The sequence below is a fragment of the Parus major genome, chromosome 11 (assembly GCF_001522545.3).
Source record: "Parus major isolate Abel chromosome 11, Parus_major1.1, whole genome shotgun sequence".
NCBI lineage: Eukaryota > Metazoa > Chordata > Aves > Passeriformes > Paridae > Parus > Parus major.
The window spans coordinates 5,128,084-5,151,868 of NC_031780.1; the positions used below are offsets into that span (position 1 = coordinate 5,128,084).

Sequence of the window (23,785 nt, forward strand, 5' to 3'; positions counted from 1 at the left end):
ACTCAAAGCCTTCTTGAGGTGATGCACATTACTCACTGCCCCGTGTGCTGGGATGTGCCTGGTCCTAATCCAGCCCCGAAGTCCTGGCCTTCCTTCAAGTTTGGTTTGATGGGAAGGGCTCCTCACCTAACCTTACCTTTCTCTTCACCACTGAGCTTGCCTGAAATGAACTCTTGTGTTGACACTTGTGCAGGCAAAAAAGGCTTTGTCTGAAAAGAAAAGGCCTTTTTATATCTGTTCTACAGAAAAAGAGCACAGGTTAATTCTGGCTATGGTAGATCCTCTAGGCCCACAACTCTGACACACCCAATATAAAGAGAGCTTAAACAGCACTTACCCTTAAGGGTGGGAGGGATGCTCAGTTTTATCACGACACCACACCCCAGTCCTGGTTCCTCCAGGCCCTGTTAGAACAGCCAGGTTCATTCCCTGTGTGCGGGAAGTGCTGAGGTTTGTGTCCCTCAGCAGTCACCTGCTCCAGGGTACTCTGTGCCACAAGAAAAGGGTCAGGTACAAAAACATCTTTTTGTATGGGTTGGGGAGAATCAGTCAGTGCTGGGAAATGATGGATTTAACAGCCTCACACATCTCAAACCAAACCAGAAACCCAAAAGACACCTGTGCCTCTGCAGCCTTGCTGGTGCCAGTGGAACAGTGCCTCACCTGAGCCCAGCAGGACAAAGCCCAGACACACCTGGTGGGAGCTGGCACCAGTCCGTGCTTGTTCTCACCCCTCTGCCAGGGCAAAGCCTGGATTGCTCTCTGTGCCATGTTTAAAGGCACATGGGCAGATTACAAGGCAGTTAAACGCAGTGATCTCCTTATCTTCTGCTATTAGTATTGCTTTTGATAATTCTGAATGATAGATGGCAAGAAACCAGATTTGCTTTTGATCTGTAATACCAAGTGCTTGCTTTTCACTAAGCCCAAACATAGAAAACCTATAAGTCTCTTTCACTTTTGTCTGTCCTCTATTTGTTTTCATGTACAAGCACAGTGCTTCAATGTTCAGGCTGTAGATGATGCCAAGGAAAATTGAAGTCCAAACCAAGAAGCTGCTTTCACTGGAATTTAAAAAAAACAAATACAGAGAGCTTTCTGTTGCTCATTTTATTTCATTTTCAATAAATCTAAATTTTGGGTCAACTCAACCTGACAGTGTTTATCTAAATAAAAATGCAATGGTTATGGGAATGAGAGCTGGTCCTTAAATCAGAGGAGGAGGAGAGTTTGATTAGTGTTTGGCTAGGGAGAAGGCAAGTGTCTAAAGCAAGAGGATTTGAAGACTTTGCCATGTTCCACTGAAGTGAGTATAAATTTTATCAGTACCTTTGAAGCAAGTAGAATCAGACTCTAAATTAGTGATTCTGCATTACTTAATAACCCTTACTCAAATTTAGTGCTTCTGGCTAACTTCAGGTTTTAGCTGGAGAGCTAACTAGAGGGGTTATTTGGAGTTGCCTTAAACCTATATGCTACTAAATGATTTACTGGATATTTAGATACCTATAATCCTGGAATTAGACCTACTGGGATATAAATCCCTGAAGCTCACAAGCAGTTAAATAATGACTAAAAGGAAAAAGAAAAACCCATCTAATCCTTTCCATGCTAAGGTATATAATAGCACAAAATTGGAAAAATCCATCTTCCACACCAAATAGAGGGATTACAAATGAAGGCAAGAACATTACCCAAAAATATTGGAAGCTGGAGAAGTACTGTGATCAAATAGAACAAACAAACAATTCCTGAAAGAAAGGGGAACTATATAAGTATTTATGTATATGTTTTACAGGGTCTGCACTGACACCGAGTTCCTTCTGTACACGCTTTTATCAAAATTCTCAACCAACTGAATTCCATATGTTTATTGCAGAGTTTTTCTTCTTTGCCAGGAGGGCATATCCAAAGCTCTCATAAGGAGACTGAAACCATGGGCTGGATTTGCTAAGGGCTGTGAAACTTTTTCTGCCTTATTGGGAGGAAATATGTACTGGGTTGCCAAGGTGGAATTTTATCAGCTTGCCTTCAAAGTCTACTGGAGACAGGAGAAAGCTGCCTTAGGACTTCAGCATCCCAGGAACTAGGTGAGTATCCTTGTTCTGTGTTTTCCACTCCTTATGGCTTGGTAATGCATCTTATTGTAAACAGGCAAACTCGGGAGCAACATCCACAGTTCTGGTTGCTTTGTTCCAGAAAAAAATGGTTTTGAAGGACCTCAGCATGATTCCATCCTAATTCGGAATACTGCACAATGCTGAAGAAATGAGGAAAGTAAGTTTAAGTTTATAGAGTGGTGCTTTGCCCAGCTATTGCTGCAAGGGGCCAGTGGTGCTCCTTTGATGGAGTGTGTGAGGCTGTGTGTAGAGCAGCACCTGCTGAGCCGGGGGTTACTGTGTGCACTGCAGGGATCCCGTGGGAAGGGATGTTACACGCTTCCATCCTCATTCCCAAAGTGCTCCTGCAAGAGCCAACTGCTGAACTGACTGTGGTGCTTCCAGCACCTTATCTGGTCATCCTAAAACTGATTTTACAAATGTTTAATGTGTGCCAGGTGGGCTGATGAGGACGAGGTGAACTCTGAGAAGAATTGATTCCATCCTTGCTCTGCTACAGAACCTCATCATCTTAATATTGCAGAAGTTCATCTGCGTCCTGCAGTGCTGGTGCTAAGAAATGAGGAGCAATTCCCTCAATAAGGTGACTTACATGTGACTAATGACAAATACTGCAGGGTCTGGCCCTGCACCTCTTCTGTATAAATGTAATTTCGTATAAATAGTCACATTTATGTGCAACCACTGGATGTATTACTTTGATCATTTGACAAAATGAGCAGAGGCAGGTAATTAATTTTGGTTATTAGGTGTTTGCCCAGTATTCACAAGTAGGAGTGGATCATGGTTACTCAGCCTCTGGGGCTATTTATTTGCATAATTTCCTTTGTTTGGTAGCAATGTGTGATCCAGATGTCAGGGAAGAGTCATACAATCCCTTTATAGTGGAATCTGTGTGTTTGCTAATACCCAATTACAGTTTGTGTGAATGTATTTGTGGCCAGTCTCTGCCCACTGACCTGGGTTGTGTTCCCACGCAGGAGGACCAGTGGACACCTGCCTACTTCAGGAGGAAGCAAGAGGCCTCAGAAAAGGCAGTGTGCTGGAATCATGTGTTTCCCAAACTTCTCCAAATCTCAAGACAATTTTCTGTGCTTTGCCCTTCAACGTATGATTTATGTTAGTGAGTTGTGGAGTCAGGGCTTTCCTTGGTGAATTTTATTCTACAATGGGAGTTACTGAAATGGAGAAGTGATAGAGGTCACAGACCAGAGTGTCTCATGTGCAGCTCTGCCTCTCCTCCTCCCCTGGCTCTTCAGCATCAGGCATTAGGGACTGGCTGTTATATGAGCCTCAGGATACATAGCAAAGACACCAGCTCTTCTGAAGCTTGCTACTAGGTCAAAAGAACTTCCTTAGAGGTTTATTTTTTTCTTGGAGATGCACACTTTAAGAGTTCCTCCAGAAATTCCAGTGAGAGCAGAAACAGATAAATGTTAAGCTTCCTTTGCATTCCACAAGAGGTCCCAGCTGGTCTTTCTCTTTCAGCAGTAACCCTGGGGCAGAAGTCAATGCTTTTTATTTCCTCTCACACTCTGCAAAACAAAACCTTAATAAGGCTTGACACAGTTGTTCTTCTCCATGTGTAGTTTGGGAGCTGTTCCCTAAAAATCTCTCTGGATGCAGGGTTGCCTGAGACATTCTAAACACTTTGGCTGAAATTCTATTCTAAGTTTTATCACAGGGCTTTGCATGTGGGTGAATTTCAACCATAGTTTCTGTTTCACCTGATTTTAATGCCAGCAGAAACCATTATAATCATCTTGAGTCCCATAAGCCAGAGGGTTTTGCTTAGTGATTTGTGCGTAGAGCTTGAGCACATAGTTCAGAAAAGTATTCAGCCTTGATTTAAAAACTCAAGTGACAGGAGTTTGTCCTGGATAGTTTACTACCTACCCTGGCTTGTTCTTGTGGATCAATTGTCTGAGCCACAGAACTTAGGCTGTATAAGGAAGCAAAATATACCAGTGTCTCCCTTCACAGTCTAAACTTCAGGTGAGACTGAAAACTGGGTATATTGAGATTTACTTTTTACAAATCTGTACACAAGAAGTTTCAGAATTTCACAGAAATATACATTAAAAAAGACACCTGGAGAGTTGAAGCTTTTTCATTAAAATATTTGTAGTGAACTTCCCTATATGCTTTCAACACCATCATTTTTATTTTATCATTTAGCAGTTGAAGTGTTTATGTATCTGGAGACTTGATTCCGGGAGATAGAGAGGTTGGAAAAAGAAAAAAAGATGCTGTTCAGCAAGCCAGCAGAGAACTAAGATTCAATTTGCTTTCAAAGAAAAAAATGAGTGTTTCATGTGCTGAAAAAGTGTCTGGGTCTGTGTTGGCTGTGCTGCAGTCAAACTCTGCCTGACTGGACCTGTAGCCTCGTGTTCCAGTCCAGCCCCTGTGAGCTTGTCCTGGAAGTTTGCTGAGTTCTCTGCATTCACTTCTGTGTTGGTAAAGGGGGTCCCAATATTCAGATTTCCTGTCTGGCCCTGAGCTTGTTTGCTCAGTGTAGGAGCACATGGCACGAGCTGTACAGGGGTGACCTCAACCTCTGCTGGCCTCTTGGTGAGTTTTGGCAAGGAGCAGCTGCAGGCAACACCACCTTTTGCCTTCCTTGTTGAGTTGGACCTTTGCAGGAGCTTTTCCTTTGGGATCAGGGAGTGCTGAAGATTCCTGAGAAACATTCTGGCTCTGAGCCATGAGAACACAAGTGTGAGAGACAAGGACAAACAGAGGGCAGGGTACCAAAAAGTTATGTAATATTAGATAAGTCCAGGATAAGGTCCTGTGATCATGAAATAAAGGTTGATCATAGGAGCAATCATTTTCTTGGTTGGGTTTTTTTTTTTTGGTTTGGTTTGGTTTGGTTTTTGTTCGGTTTTGGTTTTGTTGTGTGTGTGGGATTGTTTGTTTGTTTCTTTGCGGTTTTTAGTTTTTTTCTTTCATAATCTATAAATGTCTTATTAAAGTTCAGAGAGGAAGTCTCTACTAACAAGCATGGGGAAGAAAACGTTATCAGCTGAAGGCCAAGTTAATAAATAGTTGCCTATTTATTTAAGTTTTCTTATGGATGAGAAGGATAATTGCATCAACAGTTGATTAGGCATTAATATCTGTAATAGCCACTAAACCAGTGGAAACTTGTAACTGGTATAGAACTGGCTGGGTGCTGTTTGACTTCAACAAACCTTAAGGAGCCAGGAGGTGGTCAGGAACACAAGGGTGTTCTGCAGGTGCTCTACTGCCTCTCCTCTGCTTTCAGAGTCCAGATCTTACTAGATGAAAATTACTTTCATGCTGAAAAATGGAACACCTTTGACTATCCAAACTTAAACTGAATTCAAATGTTTCATTGTCAGTAAGTTAAAGATTTCATCCTTTTGCAAGGTTTATCAATCACTTAAATATCCAATCTTTCAATGTTTAACTGATATTTGGACTATAATGTTTCTGTGTCTTTAATGAGGAACATTTTATATGTTACATAGAGTACTTGTTTTTAAAATGTTTTCATTTACTAATACAGTTGTTCTCTGTACTTACAAGAGAAAATATTTGAATCACCACATGATGCTAGGTAATTTTTAATTATATGTAAATGTCCATATAAGACATACATACATAAGTACACAGTGAAGTCTCTAGAAGAGTGAAACATTAATCACAACTGAGTGGTAAGAATGAGAACAGCACTTCTCATGTGGAAACAAGAAATCAGAGGACAAAACCCTTCTTCTCTGCATTAACTTCAGGGCTGATGTATGTCCCAGATTCTGTAGGAAGGAGGTTTTGTTGCCTCGCCCAGTGCTCACTGCTGGCAGTAGATATCCTCATGTTCCACAGCACAAGTGCCATTATTGGCAGTGACATTGCTGGGAACGTGTCTGCGGTGCACGAGCTGCAGCTCCTCTGCAGGTGCGACTCACTCTGACCCATCCACATCACCGTCAGTGAGAACTTCCTCAAGGCTCCAATTATTCCCATCTGGTAAAGGAAGGATGCATTTGACACAGGTGTCTGTTGGCCTTTCCAACTCTAAGTGGCCACTCTCCAACTGGCTCAGTGATGGGACTATCCACAGAGGAAAGGGAAAACATCCCTGTGCACACATTTCCTTTCAGAGCAGATCTCTATGCTGTGAGGAACCTAAGTTATTTCAGCACGCTTTGGATTGGTTTTCTGGAGAAAAGCTTTGATGCAGGTATTTGCTGCCCATTTTATCTTAAGCAGTATGGAAGAGATGGTTACCATACCCTCTAAACTCTTAATTCAGTAGTCCCAAAGCAATTCCCCCTCTTTTTTAAACTGAAGAGAGCCCAGCATGCTCTAACTTTGCTTCTCAAGTTTTGCCCTTTCATTTCTTTTTTCCTAACAGGCACAAGCCTTAAGCACAGGTGGCTGCTGTGTTTTTTTATTTCTGATGATAGCTATTGACCTGCCAACTGGGTATTCTCTTGGTAGTAATAAACAGGTTCCTAATGGCTAAACTTTCTTCCATTTAAATTCTGTAGTCCAAAAATAATCTAGTTTTTTTATTAACCAGGGAACATATTATTAAACACATACATCATTTTTACCAGACTGTACCTCTGTAAACCTAAGTAATTTTAAGTCAATGTTTTAGGGTTTTGTTGTTTTGATTTTTTATTTTTTTAAATTTTGGGATAGGCCTTCAAACAATGGAACTTAAAAAGTTAATTTAGTGATTTGTGTGTAAGTAGAAGGCCTGGAAGCTAGAAACTATAGACAATTTTGACTGTGTGCTTGAAACTACATGAGAAAGAGTATCTGTCTGATAAGTAGCAGACTTCTTGCTGGTTATGACAGACTCAGAATCAATAGGTGATTTCAAGGATTGTACTTCTCTGGTTTATCTTGTTTTATATGAGTTATGACACCTAGATTTTTTTTTCTATTTACATAACTTGTTTAAATTGTAAAAATCCATTATACTTTCTCAGCTATTAAAAGAAAGGTGATACCTTCCTGCCATCAGCTGGATGGCACCTTGAGTTAACAGATTATGAAAATATCAGAGCTTTCTGATGCTAATGTGGTCTGGGCAGAACCCCTTCTGGTACAGCCAAAGCAGATGGAATTTATATCTCAGTCATGGAAAACGAGATTATTTACTCCAGGGTATGGTAATGCTCTCATTGACTCTGAATCTTTGTGAATGAGTGTGAATGCTCAGGGAATTGACGGGCTGCTATCACAGGCTCAGCCCAAGTGCAATCCAGCACGCTCTGGTCAAGCTCTTGCACACGCTGCTCTGCCAAAGGACTTCAGCCTTCACCTACAACATCCTTGTTTTTCCATTACTAAGACTTTCCCAAACATACAGAGCCAAAGGGACATATTAACACATGCCTGCATGCCAGAAGGCACAGCATGTCTCTGTGACCAGGAAACACGCTCGTTATTGAACAATGGATGGAGCTCTCTGCGTTTGTTTTGCACCTGAGTTAATCTTGGCCACCTTACTTGTATCATTTAGGTCACCTAATATGTTATGTAAGTGAACTGTAGCTGGCCAGCATGTTCAAATTCCCCTTTCCCACAATAATGGGAAAAGACAGCTTTGGTTTCCTCTTCTTGCCTCATTTGGATGTCACATGGGTACAGTCCTGTCCTATTGTGCTCTTCCAGAAAAGTCTGTGGGTTCAGGACTGATGATCCAGCTCACCTGGACATCCCTTTGCCTGGCTGAAAATCCATGTGTTACTACAATCAGTAACTTTTACCATTGGCATGGCTGCTGATTCTCTTCAGCAGCAGCAAAAAATTGTCATTTCCTTCCCTTTTTTAAAAAATGTATTCCTGCTCTGCCTTACAGGATGTGTATTTCTCTACCTTTCTACCTATCAAAACTTAAAAAAAAAACCAACAAAAAAATATCAAAATGGGATTCTCTGGACTGCTCATTTCTTGAAACAATCTATGGGCACAAATAGGCAGTCTTAATGGAGAAGGCAGAAGGCTCCAGAAGAGATAGTGCTAAATGGCATGAAGATCAAGTGGCCTAATCTAGAAGTGTGGTTTGGGCCAAATTGTGGTTTTGTAGGTTTTTCATTTATCTAGTAATGATTAATGATAGAATATTGCTTACTCTAAAATATTTCCATGTTTTTCTGGATAATTATAGTGCATTTGAAAATTTTATTTTTTCTTCTTCAAGAGGTGTTTTTGAAAATCGTAATTTAGTCATCTGTGCTATCCATCCCCCTCAGTACATAGAAATGTTAAAAACTGTATTTCTGATTTTTTAGTATAAACACAAACTTTCAAATTCACATGAGCTTTTCTCATGAATAATGAAAACTGAACCCAAGGAGGAGAAGCAGAGGAGAGAGAAAGCATGGATATAATTGGTTCAGGGGTGGGACAGCAGTGCCAGAGAAGGGACTGCTGCAGGAACCTTTCCCTAGCCAGGTATCCCTGTAGCAGGGCTCATCCTTCTGAGCCATCCTTCACATAACACAGTTTTTCTTGCAGGGCTTGTGCTGTCCTCACAGCTGGCCTGAGGAGAGCAGACACAGTGTTGGGTTGTGTGGCTTCCACCTCTGCACTCAGTGTGGAATTTGGGAGCTCTGTGGGGCACCCAGTGCTGCTTGTTAGCCTGGCCTCACATCTCAGCAGCAGCCTGGCCAAACCTCTGCTCTTTGTGCCTCTGCTGTGCCCCAGACACCACAGGCACAAGTAATTTTGGATAAGACTGTACTGAAGTTTGATTTAATAAATCCCTCTAATAAGTGCAACAAAGGAACAGAAAAGATCCCTTTGGTGGCTGAGCCAGCTTAAATGAGCAGAATGCTTTCTAATTAACAATCCAGTGGTTCACTTCACATGCTTGGCTTTCCATAAAGTGAAAAATACTTTTAAAGCATTCAAAGGAATCTTTGTTTTAAAGGAGCAGAGAAATGCTGCTCCATCCCCTGACCACCACCACCACCACAGATCCTAAGGCCATGCAGCCCCAGGTCACTTCCCCCAAAATATTTGCCAATATTTTCTCAGCAAACTCTCTATTGATTGCATAAATGCAGTACAGTACCCATGAGGTAGTGTTGACCTGTCACATAGTAAAGATGTGGCAAGCCCCATAATTCATTACCAGTTGGAAATAGAACATCATTGGAGAGATAAGGATAACAATGACTTTCCATCCAATGATAAATTACTAGCAGCTGCATTATTTTCCCTCACTTATATATGGCTCTCTTTATTGAATTTAGCTTGAGATAAATAAATGATCTGCCAGGAGCCTGGTTAATATTACTTCTCTGGGACCCATTTCAGGCCCAACTAGGCTTTTGCTGATAATATCTTTAAGCTTTTCAGTAGGGAGAGACATAACATTTGTTTCTGACAAGAACCCTATGTCGCCTTATCTGTTTCATTTGAGAGGCCGTCGACCTCAGCTTCTTTAGTTAAAATGAGAGCTTTACTGTAGAGGCTAAGTTCTTGAACTTGACTCTCTTCTTACAATGTGATTATATGTCCTGGTTGTAAATTTGAAGCCACACATGATATACAGTTATTCTTAGCATTTCCTGTTGATCACAGGGTGGTATTGATTGGCCCCTGCTTTTGAATCTGTCTCTGGTTTGTTTGGAAAGGAATTCCACCTTTTTTTTTTATTATTATTATTTTTCACCCCACAGTAATATGTGAGCTTGTTGATGCACACTCATATCTAACTTCACACATTTGTTCCATTTGCAAATGACAGTGTGGTTTTTTTCACAACCTCTCCCTCCTCCTTCCACCTTAGGAAAGATAACTTAACAAACATATCCAATCGGTTAAAAATAAAAATAAAAAGCAGTCTAAGAACAAAAGATTAACTCTTTCTATGAATCAAGATGCCAAAGAAGGCAGCTGAAGCCCCACAATTCTTTTTGTTGCCATTTATAATTCCCATATTGCTTTAGTAATCCTGGCTTTGCAGGTTCCACTGGAAAATTTGAGACAGGGAGGGGATGAAGTGGAGGTGTGAGGCAGCAGGCGTGATCAGCCTGCACTGCACTCCTCTAGTTACTGTTTGGATACCTCCATTGTGGTATTTTTTGTTATTTCTGGGAAGCCCTATCGTCAGGTTTTAGATTAAAATCGGACAGCTGCCATTTTTCATACAGCGTGAATTAGAGGAAATTAAACCCAACCACTTCTGGTTATAATAAGAGGATAAATCCTCTCATAAATAAACTGGCTGGTGGTGTTAGATATAAGTCCAGCCACAGTTTGATTCACATTGTAGTGAACAAAGAACAAGTTCTGTCTATTTTAATGCTCCATCATCATTATTGTTATTTATACTACAGGAATGCCTGAAGGCTCCAGCTGAGTTTGGAGACCCCATGAGCTAAGTGAATAATCAGACTTGCCTGGAAGGGCTTGCAATAGGAATAAGAGAAAAAAAGGAAAGAACTGTTGTACCTTTCTGTGCCTTTTACTTTTCAGTCAGGAAACTGAGGCTCAAGGAAGGGAAGCAGTCAGCTCAAGGCAGCGAGGAAAGTCTTTGGCAACACTGGCAACTTCCAAAAGATCTTCTGAGCTTCTGCCAAATGCCTTGATGAAAGATCCTTTCCTACAGTCTTTTTGGGGGGGTCACCTGTCTGCTTTATGCTTTCCCACTAGGCAAAAGTTAGAAGATAAAATGGGAATATGACGATAAATCTCTTTTATCTGATGTTAGAAGAATTTGTGGTTAGAAAAAGAGGCACACCCTAAATAGCATTTTGCATAGATTCATGTAAAAGAAGATATAATCTGTGTGCATTTTAATTTTAATTTGAACAATGTCTTGTCTTGAAGTGAAATAGGGAAAATTGGTCTTTTTATATAATAGGAGTAGTTTTGGCATGTACTGGCCATTTACCCTGTCACATCAGCAGATAAAGAAATCTTCTACAATGCCCCTAAAAGGCAGAAAGGTTAATATTTATTAAATCAGAAAAATAGGACAGCCATGTGACATGCAGTTGGTGTAAGCCAGAACCCATTCTTGTTTATCTTGAGAGATTGACAGGTTCTTCTCACCAATAATTATTAGCTAAACTCTTCAGAAATTAATTTCACCAACAATCACAAACACAGGCAGCAGGGAAAAAAAAAAAAAAAAAAAAAAAAGGTGGTGGATGTGAAATAAATTATTTGCTGCCAAAGAATGAGAATACTTTTCCATTTCTGCTGTGCTGCCATTCTAATGTTTCCCTGAGTACCCAGAAACCATCAGGGTGAGATTCACACTCTTGCACAAAGCTAAATTAAAGAGGCTTCATGCAGGGCTTTCCACAGAAGGCTGAATTAACTTTGTGCCCTTGTGTACACTCAGTGTGTGAACATTGAGAGGGGACTGCAGCAGTTGTAGCAATCCCCAGAGTGAGCTGGGACAACTGTCCCAGGGGGTTCTGACCAGAGATTCCAGTAGCTTTGTCACCAGATTGCTTATCTCATTTTCTGTGTGGTGATCCTTGGGCCTGGAGGCGCAGGGATTGCTTCTTGGAGCCGTGAAGTCATCAGACATCCCTCACTCCTATCCAAACCATGTCATTGCAGCAGGGAAGGGTGATGCATATCACTGGAAAAGTTTACTCTGGTGAATCATTCCTGCTAAGATCCTGTGCAGTGGTGGGTAAATGCGGCCTCTCCTTTTTGTGAGCCTCAGAAGTGGAATGCTGAAGTCACTTGACCAACATGGATGAATGTTCTGCTGGGAATAAAACCCTTTTGGGTGTGATTAATAGAGCACCCCTCCTTTCCTGGCTAAGCAGTGACTGCTTTTTCCTGGCACGTGGGCAGTGCCTGCATTACCAACCATGTGGCATTCATCAGTACAGTTGCTCTGTACTTTGTTCACTCTGCCATGGAGGGCTCTTGATCCATATTGCTGTTTCCACAGAATTGGTTTTTCTACACAAACAATATCTGCTACTCAAAGTAGATTCTTGATCTCCTATGAGGCTACCAGAGAATTTTATGTCAGTGAGCAGCTGAGAGGTTTTACAGCATTTCTGTCAGTACATATTTGACAAGGATCTTCTACAAACCCTGGCAGAGGAAGTGTAGCTTCTGTATCTACCTCCAGATCTGGTTTGGTTTGGTTGAACCACAGTGTCTGACTCTTTGGATGTTTAGTCAGTCTCCACTGTGACCACCTGTGTGCAGTGACACTGCTAGTCACGAGATGCCACCTTTACAGTCATCTTAGGTGATGATTTTTATCCCTCCCCCTTTACAGCTGACTTCCAGCAGCAGATCACACCGGTGCTCTGTGGTTCCTGCCAGTGTCAAGAGTGCAGATTTAACCTGTCTTGCTCAGTGGTGGTTCAGGAGTGGTGTGGTGTCAGTCACTTGCAGTGTTGTTCACAGGGACCTGGGCCAAAGCCAACAACTCAATTCACGTTATTGGCTGAGTAAGAAAAATGCCACTGGTGCTGACCTTGTCATAAATCCACAGCCCCTGTCCCTATGCCACCAGCTGTCCAGACCAGCCTTTTAAGGACTGATTGTATCTGCATTCTCGTTGCTGAAATTGTTTGGGTTTTTTTGTTATTTCAACTCTGTGGTCTCAGAGGAGAAAATTCCTCAATAATTTTGCTTTCTCATCCCCACTATGTGCTATGTGCCAGCAAAGCTGGAGAACAAGGCTGTCTTTAAATGAAAAAGCCCTGCCTTTTCCTCCTTGCAGTCGTACAGGTTAAACACGACTTCTCGCTTCTGTCATTCATCCTATTAAGAAAACCCTAGACTGCCAAGTGCAACCTCATTTGCCAGTTTCCAGGGGATGGCAAGCATTTATACCTGAATCATAAACCCTGAAGGAAGGGCCTTATCTGATGTGGTACACCAGGCTTAATGGGCTGTCTGTGCAGCTGCAGCACCTTGGGTAAGAACTTCAACAGCACCTCTTAAAAATAACCAGCTTGGTGTTACCTGTGCCGAAGGACACGGCTGTTTGTGTTTACAGACCTTGCACTTCACTGCTGCAAGTGATTCCTTGGTGGCAGGATCTAATTGAGCAATATCCTAAACTGGTTTGATTGAGTTTGAAATTCCAGCTTTGCAGCAAGATCGAATGAGGCTGGACCAGTTATCACCATCTCTCGCCTCACTTATGCATTAATGTGTTGATGATGTAAGACTGAAGGAGGACTTTGCTTGTAGCCATTATTGCTGAACCAGTTGTTCTGATGATTTACCCAGAAAGCCCTAAGTGTCCTTATAAATGTAAAATTTCTTTTCTTTTTTTTTTTTTTTTTTTTAATTCCTGAGCAGATGGAAGACTTAGATGGAAAGGAATAAAAACATAATTTGCCAAAGCCCTCAATTAATCATAATCAAGTTTGTGCATGTTATACTCTACAAGGGTAACAACAATGAAACACAAGGAGAAAAGGATGCTTTCCTCAGGCAGTTCTGGAGACATAAAAGCAATAAAGAAGCATACTTCAGAATAATGTGGAGATATATGACTGCATTAAATAAAAATGCTTCTTTAACGTACTGTAAAAGTAAAGATGTTTAGTTAGATTTATCATTCTTGTTACAAACACAAATTGATCCCTTGGACTACACCACTGCCTCTGAAAGTATCTGAGGGATGGTTGCAGCCCACCATTTTCTGTAATTACTTAAACATTGTTTTATTTGTTAAAGCACTAACTGGATTATTCCTTCTTTTCACTCCAAGGTTAATATATGGAGCACTTGATCATGCAGATATGGATTTTTGACTTTTACACTATATTCAAGCCATATTTTAATTTGGTGTTCTGAGAGGAATGGTTTGCTTATTATTTTCCATGAGTCACATCTAAACCTGTGAAAAGACATTTTTTAAAACTGGTTTTACAAACAGCAACACGTGGTAATTGAAAGTGACCCCTCTCCCCAAATCCACTCTTGATTGACTTGAGAACATTCAAAACCAGTGAGATTCATTTCTGCAGCTTCATTCAACCATTGCAATGAGCAAATGAAACAATTGTTTTATTTGTAAGAGGAGATTATCCCTTGAAGGCAGATAGAAGGATACTGCCCACAGAACCCCATTTGCAGGCACAAAGAGCGCTTAGTCAATTTTTGGCAGTGATACTGAAGCTATTAGTTTTGGATATGAGTTCACTGATGTTCAGTGCTGTAGATTTCCAGTTAGTTCATGAAGGGCCTTTAAAATTACACACAGAGCTTCATTAATTGCTTCAGAACAGAAGCAACAAATATCAGGCCCTTAAAGTGTGTGTGCACAGAATGGCCATTGATTTCAATGAATATTCCCCACTGGAGAGCTGGTCCTGTGTCCTGGGAAGGCAATCACAGTTTGTACAGTAGTTACATCAGCATTGCCTCAAAGTACAAGGGCTTTTACAGGATCAGGCCCTGGTAGCTGTAATTTATTTATTTGTTTTTTATTTCTTTTTTTTCTCTCTTTCTTTCTCTCTCTCTAATTGTCTATATACATGGTTTATATACATGTCCACACACACACACACACACATATACGTTCCTGATTTACTTAAGTATAACAGTGAATGTGTTAACTCACATTAGAGACCAATGAAAGATGACAAAGTCAGGATCTTTCAAAAGAAAAAAAAAAAAAAATTCAGTTCTATCGTCTTGAAGGGTTTGTTTTTTATTTTTTTCCATTTGATAGAATAGTGCCTGAACGTTTGTTCTGCAACCAGCTATCCATAAAGGAGAATTTCCTATGCCTTCCTTGCAAATGGCACAACCTCATGTGATCCCTGATCACAACAAATTGATTTATTTAAATAAAAATAATGATCTTCTTTCCTTCCTCCAGCCCCAGCAGCAAAATCCCATGTAACCCTGATCAGCAAATTGATACAGCTATCTTCTTTTGCCCTCCTTTCTCCAACCCAAACAATACCACCCTGATCCCCAAGTAATAAGAAAATGATTTATGCAAACAAAAATAATTATCTTTCTTTGCTCTCCACCCTCTGACTGTATAATCTCAGAAGCTCCTTGTTTAACAAATTGATTTATTTAAATTAAACAAATAGTGATCTCCTTTTGACCTCTGTGGAGCACCTCTGTGGCAGACTCCTACCACTGCAGCCACCTTACCCATATGCTTAGAAGGATGTATTTTAAAATATAACAGCACTTCAAACTAACCTTGGTACTTTGTGACTCCTCTAATCAAAGCTCATGGAAGCTCTGTTCCTGTGAAATGAAATTAGGACATGTGTCATCTGAAAATTAGGAAAAGTTAAGTGTCACTGGGCTATCACTGGCGAAACTTTCATAGAGAAGAGGCAGTTCTGTTTGTCAGTGCTTTCATTGACATGATCTTGTTCCATGTTTGATAGTCCTGGAGGTGTATAAATACATATATATGTACGTGTTATCTGTATATTTTTTTCCTGTGCTGGTTTTATTTAAATTTGTATTTTCTGTGCTGTCCAACCAATGCCTCTGTTTTCTGCAGCTGCTGCTTAAACAGTCATTTGGGCATTATTCAGAATTACATAATTATATGTGCCATAAGCAAAAGTGCAAATAGTCCCACTTAGCACCTAATCAGATGATATCTGTTGTGAAATGCTGGTGAAGGAGCCAATAGATAGGACTTTGCTATTAACTCTGCTTCTTTGGAGGTACAGGCTTGCAGCTGGAATTTGGCAGAGATGGAAGAGGGATTAAGTGATAGTGGGGGCCTGAGTGTATTGTGTACAGAAACATTCTTTCCTCGACCAGTTTCTGTGGTGTGCAATGCCCAGAGCAGGACAGTGGTGTTAACCAGTCCCCCAGATTTTGAAATACTTTGGGTTTTTTTGCAGCTCATTCACACTCTGTGTCTGCTTTGGTTTCAGATCCAGGGTGCTCTCCCACAGAAGACAGTGACATGACAGGAATGGTGACACAAGGCTCTTACTGTTACATTCAATAATTGATTCTCCTGGATGGATTGTGACTCCCTAAAGGTTGCAAAGAGAGGTAAGAATGATTGGACAGCTTCAAAAACATTAGCTCCTTCCAAAGTCAGAAAGTTTTTACTCCCTTGCATCACTCTCCTTCACGGTCTAGCACTCTTTGGGACTCTTTGGAAATACATGGGAAAATGATTAAGAGAGATTGTTTTTATTAACCAGGCATTTTCTTTGTTCATTTTTGGGTAATTTTAAGTGGTTTTTTTTTAACTGAATTGGGAATCACCATGTGAAAAAGCTGATTGTGTCCATTTTTATGATTGTCACAAAGTCTACGTGGGAAATTCAAATGAAAGGGAAAATGTTGCAAAAACTGCTCAAATTGCAAAATAGAAATATAGATACCTCTGAAGTCTTTCAGATCCCATCTTTTTTCTTTTGTCTATTTGAAATATAATTTTTATTCTTCCAAAGCCCAAATCATTGAGGTTTTTGCATGTGAACACCTTTGGAGATACAATCTCAAAATATACTTGGATATTTGTTTCAGAATATTCTATTTCAAAGTTCAGTCCTTCCCATGCATTTTAATTACCTTTACCCCTGACTTGCACAACTAAATTGAGGTGAGACTCATGCTATAACATTATGCAAAAATGCTCCCATAAAAAAATAATAATCTTCTTCTGAAATTATACACGGATGACTATTAGTGCTGCAGCTTTTTAAAAAATTCAGCCACTGTCTATTGACTTGCCAGAGATGCAAGTATTTCTACAGATGGCTTGGAATTAGTAGAACATGAAATAATGTCAATGGTACTGGTAAGAGGATTAACCAGCAGTTCTGATGTTATTGAGCGGTTTGCAGAGACCATATTAAACAGCCACATCAGTCCACAGGTCAGCCCTGCAGTTCTTCAGCTAAGCAAACACAGATGTAGAACTCCCTTTCATGGCCATCATTTCATGCCTTTGACATATGCTAGGCTCTTGGGACTCAGTGGCATATTTACAGCCTGAACATTAAAGATTCTTTCTTTTAGATCCTTAGTGGACACCAGCGTCTAAGTCAGCAGCAAAAGGAAAAGCAGGAGCCCAGGACACTGGGGGTGGACCCCAGCAGCACAAAGTGAGGCATTAAACTGCTAAAAAGTTCCCTGATGAAATGCTGGGGTCTTTTCTCAGTTGTTGACAAAAATTCTCCTTAAGAATCCAGTCAGTTTTTAATCTCTTTTTTGTTTGGATTGATTTTCTCTGTATTTTGCCAAAGCTGCCTATGAAGTGGTAGTGGTTGATTTTCACAAGGCAAGAGGGTTCAGCTCATGTCAGCCAGGCCTCTGTGCTTGTTCAAAGGTTCTGCAAATCTGCTGGGACTACAAATTGGCCAGAAGAAATTGAGGGAAGAGTCTGTCTTACAATATTCCTGTTCCTCTTCTATTCCAACAGAAACTTTGACAATTCTTTAACATTTTCCTCAGTTTTTTTGTTTCTCTGAAACTAGGAGTCAGAAATGAAGAAAATAAACAGCACAACTATGTGATGAACAGGTATCTTTTAGATACACAAAATGCATACTTATGTATGTCTAGTGAGAATAGGGTGGGACAGGTTCTTCTTGTTTATCTGAATAGTTTTACCTGTCTCAATCCTGAAAACCTGTCAGTTTTCACATAAAGATATAGGTATAGACACGCTATGTTCAAAGTAGAATTCCTGAATGTAAAGGTTGCTTACAAAAAATTTGAATAGAAAGAAGATAAATCAAGTGATAAAATACAGAGCTTTAGGTCAATAATTACTCAATGTGGTGCAAGTTTTAAGTGAAATTTCCAGCATACAGCTGCTCCACGTGTAGCCACTTCTTCCTGCAAGAGGAAAGAAACACTCAGCCAGAGAGTGTAACAATGAATTACATTCAACCTAGAAGTGCTTTAGCACGTCTTCAAGAGCTGCTGCCTGCTTCAGTGATGGATTATAAGTTAGCATGGAATCCCACAGGCATGAAGGTATTTATGTAGTGTTCTGATTGCTTGGACACTCCCAACAAATGTACAGAAATCAGAGTATCACTATCTCCCACTTAATTTTATTTATTTATATTTAGCGAGTGCTGGAATATTACAAAGCAGCAAGCACAGCTGCAGCTGGAATATACTTTCCAAAGCATATTTACAGTAGCTCTCACTCACACTGGGTAATGGTGTATTACTCCATAAGTAGTTCCATTGATTTCAAGAGATCCATTAGAGAGGTTCCATTCCTTGTACAGCTGAGTGTATCCCAATTTGGTCCCATGGTTGAAATGCAGAAAGAGCTCCTTTACTGCTGTGTTCCTAAGTGCATGACCAGTTTGAAAAAAGCCCTACACCAAGCTCTTCCTCCCCCAAAAGCTCATGATAGTGCAAAATACTGATGAGGCTGGAGGAATAAGGTTTTGCTGTATTTTATTTCCGTGCAGAAGCACTGTTACATGTTCTTCAGTTATACATAGATGAATGTTCATTCCATGTGCTGTTTTCAGCTGTGTACTTACACCAGCCCAGAATCCCAAAGAGAAAAGTAAAAGCTGAGATTCGCATCAGTAGCAGAGAGCATCAGGTGATGTTGATTTAAAGAAAACATTAATCAATCCAGATTTTCTTGGAACGGGGCCCAGGTTCACTCAACAGGTTGGTGAACCTTAGCAAATGTTTCTGTGAATCTGTTCTGTGTTTTGACTTTGTAACGTGATCTGAAATCATCTGAGTTTCATGTGGTTTCGTTGTGCACGTTTGGAACGCTCGTGGGGCGAATCCAGGGAAAGACAGAGATGCTAAATTTTGCATGACGTGGTAAGGTAAGAAGTGTTTCACTCCTCCTGACACTCCCTGACACCAAAGTGAACAGTTGATGCTATCAGCACAGTTTTAAAAGAGGAGACAGTCACTGTCTGTCAGGCTCCTTGTGTCTCCAGGAGTCTTTATTTTGGAGCCAACAGACAGTCTTCAAATCATATCCTGAAAAATCCTATGAGTTTTGGACTGTTGTTTTCTTCTGTTTCTGGTAAATGTCAAAAGTTTTACTGCATAGGCAGGTACTGGAGTTGTGAGCAGTATGTTATGTTTCTTGATGTATATTGGTTTGAAGAAGTTTTATAGTGTGTCTGAAAACTAGGTTTTTATGTTGAGTCTGTGGATGAACAACTTGTGTTTTAACTTTATTTGGTTTGTATCTGAATTCATAAATAGGTGTACTCAGCCTCCATAGCTGGATATAAAGTATTTAAGATCCATCTATGCCAATCAGGTAAAAAATATGATGAGGTGACACTTTCTATTAATTTTATTTTTAGTCCAAACTAGAGCCCAGAGCAATAAAGACGTGAGACACTGCATGAAAAACAAAATGTAATTCATCAGAGGATGCCAAATTTTTCATTCTGTTTCAGGGTAAGCAACAGAATTCTGCTGGAGCTGAGATTTTGGAGACAAAGGCAGGTGGGAGGAGTTGTTTATTTTTTGACACTGATTCACTGCCTCATAATTGAGATGTTTGTGGATCGGTTGGATGACAGGGAGAAAAGGAGGCCAGTGAATGTAGCTTAGCGGCTTGGAATGAGCACAAGGTCAGAGTAGATAATTTAGCTGTCTCTTCTGGCCTTAAACCTGAGGAAACTCAAAGGAAAAAATCAAAGTCTGCAGAGGTTATAGGTAAGAAAAAGGTATAACAGGCTGGAGTGTCCTTTAATGCCCCGAGGTTCAGCATTCCTTAGCACATCAAGCAGACTGGGGTGCAGCCACAGATGGAGTGGCCCTGCCAGTCCATTCACAAGTACAATAGGAAGGAAGAACAGCTTGCCAGTAAAATTCAGGTTTAAATTTATCCTTTTATTCTCCTCTAGAAGAGTTCTGTTTGCACCCGCTCGTATCATTGCATTTTCCCACTAAGGTTGTCTCACTTATTTAACTTGACACAGGGAGCCCCCTCTGAGGTCTTTGAGATTCCAGCCAGCATTGGAAGTGACAGCCCAGATAAGGCAGGTAATCATATCAGGCCTTGGGGGACCCTACTGACTACTTTTTAATTGATAATTCCAAGTTTCTGTAATAAATTTATTTCTTAATTATATACATCATGTCATACATGGTAGCTAATGATTACCACTAGTTTAAGTCTGCAGCCTTCTCCCTACCATATAATCATAATTTTCCTTCCAAATTCGGATTTTCTCAGAAAGAAAATGAACAAAACCTGCACATTAAATCCAATTCCTTCCAAATAAAATAGAAGTAGGTAAATTTAAGATACTGAGTTAAGTAAGTGATTTTAATTAGCGGATCATTTCAGGAAGATCATAAAACATTTAAATAACACTGAAGTTATGTATATTTAAGCAGTTTTATGGAGAATTAAAGTCTTAAATGGTAAATTTCAAATGTAAATACAAAAGTCGATGGAGGAATGTTAATTGCTTTTCCTAAGTTTCTCACACGGCCTAAATGTTATGGGAGGTATCCAGAATTGCATTCATAGTAATAATGTGCCCAATTCAAAGCTTATTAGAGTCCTTGGAATTTTTCCATGGATTTTAGCAGTCATTGTATGAAAACAACAAATGCTTTTCAATGTCTAACTTTCAGTACTGAGGAGGTTGCTTATATGTCAAGATTATGTATGTGATGTCAATACTCTAACATAATAGTAAATTTCTAATTCAAAATTCCTTTTAATAGCCAAGTTACCTCTTTAACAAATAAAATTACATTTGCAGCAACAGACATTTTACACCAGCAGATTAGTTTATATAAAACAAAATTTATACACCAGGAGAAGCTTCTACAATTAGATAACAAAATGTGCTAACAAATTGAATTATCAAGCATCTGAATTCTCCCATGCCTGTCTGTAGGTCTGCAATACTCTTACATTAGTTTTGACTTAAATAGATCAAATTTAAACTTAATCTTACAGTTTGATACTAATGAAATGCATAAGGCTTGAAAATAATGAAATTAAAATCAGGAGTAGTAAGGCTGAAAAGTCGTGAAGTGTACATTTTCTAAATTCCTTATTGTAAACCACATGGAAATGAATATCCTGTTGGAAGAATGAGCACAGAAAATAGTCCTCAGCAGTTTTCCTTGATTCTCTGAAAACTTTTGGTCTTCTGTGAGAGCCTGGAAGATGTGCCATGATGGGCACATCTCTCCCATGTCAGTGTCAGAATGTGGATGGAAGTGGTAACTTCCCATTCAGGCTTTTTATTCTGTGTAGACATAGAAATCACATTGCAGGGACACCAGCATTCAAAAAAAAAAAGTGTGAATGCTGTCACTGGGGTCTCCTTGTGACTAAGTTGTTGGCATGTGTGAAAAAAAGTACCTCAAAGGACTGGTAGCTCTTAGTGCCCAAAGAAATCCAGAAGAACCTTTTTTTATCACCTGGAAAAGATTTTCAGGGAAAGCTGTCGTGGTGCAGATGGGAGGTGAGGCAGTGCCCACCTCTCCTGTGCCCCAGTGCCTGCTGGAGGTGATGCCAACCTCAAAGGCTGTCCAGAGCCTCCCTGGGCATTTCTGGCAGAGGGATGTGAGTGCATGGCTGGAGTTCAGCCTCGTGGAGAAGCCACCCTGCTGTCTACGTGAGAGCAGGGCTGGAGGGAGCACAAACCTGCTCTTTTCTTTCTCTTCAAAGCATTTTCCATCCCCATTACACACAGTCCGAGGCACGCGATCCAGGACTTTGCTGTGCCTCTCTTTCTTCAGCTCTTGGATGGGGATATTATTATGCTCTTGTCTCAGATGCTGAGAGGGTTAATTAATTATGTTTATGAAACCCTTTGAGATTCTCAGATGAAAGGTGGCTTTGGAATTGTTAGGTGTTATTATAAGAAAAAAAGAATGATTTTATTGCTTTATGTTAATGGTTAACATCTGCACCACAAAACCTGCTTGATCACATAAAGATTCTGCTAAGCATTTAATCCTAATTTGCAGGCTGATGCATATTCATTTTATTTAGAAGATTAATTTAGTCATCAAAGGTTAATCTGCCTCGGGTTTGTAATTAGACAGAGCAATGACTTGGCGTCTCTGGGCTCACCCAGGTTGCCCTGGGTTTTCTGAGTGGGCAGGGCTGTAACTCACCAGTTTTCACTTCCAGACAGTGCTCAGAGGGGGCTTAATTTTTTGAGAAATGGAGAGTGGTAAAAGCCTTGGCCAGTTTGAAGATTAAAAATAAAAGGAGAGGCACAAGCCAATGAACAGTCAATACAGTGAATCTCAAAATGCTGTTTTAATTCATCCCTGGCAGTTTTACTCCATGCAATGTCAGGGGAATAAGCAAGGGATTTTTTTTTATATGTATATGTAAAAATGATTTAGCAGATTTCACAATCTTTGCTGTGTGAATCCTGCTCCTCTTTCAAAATTAGTGATTAGCAGCATGTAGAAAGTTTCTGAAATGAAAAACTGTGAGGCTTTCTGCTGAAAAATATCAGATTTTAACTTTTAGCTCCTGTTAGGAGACATTGTTAAAAGGTCATAAAATGTGACCTGTAGCTGCTTGTTCCCGTGAAAATTAATCCTTTCGTGCTTAAGGCTGGCTCCTTTAATCAGATGTCACTAAAGAAAATATGGTCCTTGTGGAGAACGAAAATCATGTTTCCTTTGCAGGTGCACCAGAAGGCATCTTTAATTACTGTTTATAAAGCTGGCTGTTACTAAGTGTGAAGGATTACTAGTGCCAGGCAATTGTCTTTTGAAGTGAGGAAGAGCAGTGGCTGCCTCTCCATCATGTGCTCATGGCTTCCCCTTTGTGAAGCAGTGGGGAGGGCGATATCAGACATGTGTTCTGTGCCTCTGTGCCTCAGCACGACGTCAGGCAGCGCCGTCACCTCCAAAAATCTGGGGGGTGGGACCCCAGGGTGGCTGGGGACGTGCTCATCCTCACTGTGGGTGTGATGGGGTTGTCAGAGGGCAGCTCTGTGCCTCGGGGGTGAAGCTCACACAGGGTAGGATGTGGGGAGCTCGGTGTGGGAGACAGAGCTGGGAAATGGCAGAGGAAAACCTCACAAATGGAAAATTTGTCACAAAAATAGCGGTTTGCCCAATGTGAAATCAATAGGGGCTGCAAAATAAGCACTGGAAATGAAAATCATGATACTAGAATTTAGGAATTTGGCCAAAGCTTTACATTTCATTGCAGCTTGGCTTTGGTTGAGTTTAGAATCCAGATTCCATAGGGCTGGTTGCTCTTTTTTGCCAGCACAGAGCTCACATCTCTATTATGATTTGCCAGTTCTCCCCTCCTCTTTCTGGTGCAGAACCTCAGAAGCATCCAAGAAGGGATTTTGGAGACCATAAACAGTTCTTAATTGAGAACAGCCCAGAATCAAGTTAAGTGCTAGCTTGACTACCAGAATATAAATGAAACTCTTTTATTAAAGCATTGTATTTTGATTATTATGAAGAACAAGTGGCCCAACGTGAAAAAGCTTTTAACACAGCAGTTATTTGCTTCATAGCTGATAAGTTAATTTTAGATGGATGATTACAGTTATTGCTTCTTGTCTTCTTCACTTTCATTTTTACTTGATCTAATGACTGCTTACTGATTTTCATTTGGACTTGTGGTGAACTTCTAATTCAGTTGTTAATAAATTCAGATTGGTTGAGACCTGTTATTGCAATCAGGTTTCCCATTTCCAGTTTCAAAGGCCAATGGAGTTTTGCTGGTGTTTTGAAGGGAGTTTGGATTGTTTTGAAACTGATGATTT

The 23,785-nt window shown here is 40.3% G+C and overlaps 1 long non-coding RNA gene across 9 annotated transcripts in view; it reads left to right on the plus strand.

Moving 5' to 3' along the window:
- The window catches only part of LOC107210020, a 204,986-nt gene that overhangs the window by 5,392 nt on the left and 175,809 nt on the right, over window positions 1-23,785 (plus strand). For 3 of the 9 annotated variants that reach the window (XR_004499070.1, XR_004499067.1, XR_004499073.1), the window contains exons 3-8: window positions 1,880-2,090; window positions 2,200-2,277; window positions 2,558-2,703; window positions 15,974-16,097; window positions 17,076-18,868; window positions 19,988-20,051. This is a non-coding gene — a long non-coding RNA (uncharacterized LOC107210020). Of the gene's footprint in view, window positions 1-1,879; window positions 2,091-2,199; window positions 2,278-2,557; window positions 2,704-15,973; window positions 16,098-17,075; window positions 19,509-19,987; window positions 20,052-23,785 lie in introns of all 9 variants that reach the window. The other 6 variants (XR_004499069.1, XR_004499068.1, XR_004499071.1 and 3 more) reach the window with 6 other exon arrangements.